This window comes from Octodon degus, unplaced genomic scaffold (genome assembly GCF_000260255.1).
Source record: "Octodon degus isolate 3935 unplaced genomic scaffold, OctDeg1.0 scaffold00031, whole genome shotgun sequence".
In the NCBI taxonomy this organism is placed as follows: domain Eukaryota; kingdom Metazoa; phylum Chordata; class Mammalia; order Rodentia; family Octodontidae; genus Octodon; species Octodon degus.
This window is the reverse complement of record NW_004524607.1, coordinates 7,367,631-7,371,824: the sequence shown is the minus strand read 5'-3', so window position 1 is coordinate 7,371,824 and position 4,194 is coordinate 7,367,631.

The window sequence follows — 4,194 nt, the reverse complement described above, 5'->3', positions numbered from 1 at the left end:
GTTTGAGAAATGGATGTGCAAAGCTAATCCTCTTGCTGTTTCCACCAAGCTGTGAGACAAGAGTGCACTTTCTCCATTTTTTATTGGGCAATCTTTTCTTTCCAGGCCCAGGAAGCCTTCCCAGTGTTTCGCCAATTTCTCCCTTCTGGGAACCCTTGCAATCATCGCAGAGTCGAGGAATCACTAGTTAATTCTTCATTTCTTTTGAAATACATAGTGAAGAGCACACAGCTATTCCTATGGTTACTTACTCAAATATTCAAACCATTTGGTTGCTTGCTTTACAGTTTATCCAGTAAAGCAGAATGTCTCTTTCAACGTTTACATTAAGGGACCGCATTCCCTACAGGGTCATGTTTGTAGGAATGCTCCCTGCATCTCTGGGGCCACGTGGAATCTGACCCTGAGCTCTTCCAGTTCTTGGGCCAATGTGGAGTTGGGGGGTGGGGTGGATTTTAATGTCACCTACATTCCCCTTTAAGTAGCTTCGCTGATATTAGCAATTTCCCTGTGCTTCTATATCCTGGAGAATCTTTTGGAACCCTCACTTGAAACTCTTACAAAGGAGTGAAAACATGTAAGTCAAAATCATCATATAGAGTTCGGGTTCTGACAACTACAGCTACTTGTTCCTGATCCCATGCTGGATTCCCCGTAGGAGGCCACACAGGATGAAGAGCAGAATGTGCCCCCATCTTGGGCAAGGATGTGGTTCTGTCTTGCTCTGCACTCTCTTTTCCACCCTACTGGATAATATTTCCCTTCCTCCCCTGCAAGGTGAGCATGGGGCGTGTAGCTCCAAAGGTGATAACCAAGAGAGTGTCTCGCGCTCCGTCTGTATGCTTTTCTGTTGCTCAACGAACATAGCTTTAGCTATGCCCTTTATTCCTTCATCAAAACAATATGATCTGAAACTAAAAAAGAATTGCCTATGAACTAATTTTCATACAATTTATTACTAAGTAATAACTCAATTTTACATGAATTTAAATATGTTTATATTGCTTTCGACAATAGGTGCTGAGCCTACAAGGAACGACACAAATCATACAGTGGATGGGAAATTCTCAGTTTCCCCCCCAGACACACATCCATGTGAAAGATTTTGCTTTATTTCACTGTAGTTGTCGCTCTCTGATCAATGGAACAGAGTTCTTATCCACATGGAACCAGACTTCAATATCACAGAAAAAGTCAATTTATCAGTCTCAAATTTGCATGCATAAAATATTTGTAAAATTTACACCATGGCCATTCTTCAAATTAGGATAATAGACATAAAGTATAAAAAGTGCTTTCAGGGCCGGCCAGATAGCTCAGTAGACGAAAGCACCTGCTTAGGCAGACGCAGAGACCAGGATTTGCTCTCCAGTGTGTGGTGCCAGACCCACCCCTGGGGTGCGCTGAGACAGCAAAATGAGACTGGGCGTGGTGGTGCACATCTGTAATCCCAGCGCTTGGGAGGCTGAAAACAGGAAGACCACTATGAGTCCGATCTGTGTAGTCAGACGTTGTAGACCCTGTACTAAATACATAAAAATAGTGCTTTATAACAAATAAGTACTTGGTAAACAATAGCTATTATTATTACACTCATCAGAGATTTTATGATTTGTTTTCCAACAAAATAGAGACTCTTGAGAGAACAGGATGTATTCATTTTTGAACACATAAGCTAATTAAACTTTCTAGAATTGTCTCTTTTGGATGTTTTTGGAGCTGCGTATTGTTTTACTTTGACTAAGCAAAGAAGGGTAGGAGAGTGCAAAGTAATTTGCAGAGCAGTAAACCATAAATATTAATTCCTTCATTTTCAGAGCACAACTATGGATTAGAGTAATTATTTTTTACTTTTTTTAAAAAAAAAGATAGAAGTAGAGCAACAGTCGAATACTAATGATCAGCACATGACTGGGAAAATGAAGTAGTGACTTAGCATTGTTTGGAAAGAGGAGGCTGAGCAGCTCTAGCACTTGGTCCTTTGTACTGCAAGATCTACAAAGGAGAGTGACCAGCACAAGGACTTTGGGTGGGACTGACTGTAGACCACATGGATGATCAGGCACTTCTCTAATCCCAGTATCAACATAAGAGGGGACTGTTGCACCGTTCCACACTTATGTATTGTTTTTGAAGACACCAAAGTCTGGGAATATAGCTAACTGGTACAGTGCTTATTTAGTATGTGTGAAGTCCTGGGTTTGATCCACCCCACCATGTAAAAATTAAGAATACAGAATAAGATTGGTAAAAATAGTGGTCCATCAAGCGAGATCATCCTTTACCTAGACATAGATCTTTTTGTTATTCATTCCATTCTATTTTTATGTTGGTGTTCATTTACAGTCCACAGTGTTCTTAGAAGATGTTTAACATGAAAAGCGACCTTACAACACCTATTCCTCCCTATTAAGTAATCAAAAAAAAAAAAAAAAGAAAGAACAGAGCTTAATGATAACATCTCTATATTTGTGCAGGTTCCTGTTTGCTACTGAAGGAACAGAAACACATCATGTCATGATAAAAATCAGTTCTTGGTGGCTTTGCAGAAAGTTCAAAAGCAAAACAAACAAACAAATATTCTGGATAAATTCATCTTCCTTTTGTGAGGGTGCTGTACTCATTTGGAGACAAACATAATGTACTTCTGATCAAGGTCTTCCCTGCTCTCTCTACCTCTTTCCCCTCACACCCACCCTAAAGGTCTGACGCCCAAGCTTGCTTAATTATCTTCTTCTCCTCAAATGGACACATTAGCAGGAAGATGGGCAGTCTTGAACTGGCTACTTTCTCGCCAGTAGCCTAACTCTAGCACTTCCCGTCCCACAGCCGGGAGCTTTCTGTCCTGGATCCAAGAGGTGGAGCTGGGAATTCTCCTCATTTTCTTCAAGCCAGTTAACCTACTGGGGGTATCTGTTCTGACCCTGAATCCACAGGCTTCAAATCCTAAGTCTCAAGGAAACTATACGATCCAATATGTTACGCAGAGCCCTGGAAGCATGAGTTCTGCCCCTCTCTGACTGACTATAATGAAAGTCAGAAAAGAAACCTTTCTTTTTTTTTCTAAAGGACTCAAAATTTTAGATAAAAGAAAACTTGGCAAAGGAGACCTCACATGGTCTAATAAAAATGTTTCAGATGTCATCATCAAATATTCAATAATACGCAGAGGTAATTTTTTCAAGGGGCACGTGAATTTCTTAATATTTCAAGATAATAAATACTTTCTATTAGGCAATTCAGAAACTACAAAAATAACACAGAAAAAATATTTATGATCTCATTGTCTGGAGATGACCCTTTCCACATCTGTACGCTGTTCTCTTTCACAGGGTTTCCTGGCTGAACTCACAGACTGAAAGCAAGAGCGCCCAAGACAAACAGCTAGCAGTTGATCTTCAGCGATTTCTATGCCAGAGAAGTACCTATTCCACCAACCCTAAATACAGTAGACTTGGACTTGGGTTTAGTTAGTGAGAATGTTTACGTGTTTTGTGCAAAATCAGACATCATCCTGTCCAGGGCTGCATCAGGTTTGCCACTGCTGGCAGCTTTGGTAGGATCCTTTCTTTCCATTTGCTACACATTACACTCTAGTATAAGGAATGCTATTTAACCTGAAATATTTCTCATGAAGGAATACAGTAGAATGAGAAAAGTATAAAATATAAAATTTTGGGTGCAAAAGAAGTCACCAAAAATGTGTAATTCTGGCAGAAAAAAAATTATGAAGTTGACCCAGATGAATTAACCTGGGTGACCTAGAAAAGCAGCTAGAGAGAGTAGTTAGGCAAAAGACAAGGCTGAGCATTCGGATGTTATGTAAAACTCCTCTTCTAGAAAATACATAATTTGGTGACTCCATGTGAAATTGTCACATAAACAGACCTTTACCTAGCAAATGATAAAGCACACGAGACAACTGTGGTTTCCCAGCCCGTAACATGAAAGAAGGACCAGTGAAGTCTGGTGTTGCCTGAGGCGGCTCTAACTGGCTGCTCCTGCACACCAATAGAGGCAGCAGAGCAGGTGGTCGTGTCTTGCTGTCCACACAGTGGACATGAGAGGGGCCGTGGAAGGTTTGGAGATCGTGTCTGCTTCAAATGTACTCATCACATTGCCTGAGTCCGTAGTGGCACTGTCGTCACTGTGATGCCTGACAGGTGCCCCAGGCCAGGTCCACCTGATGCCAGC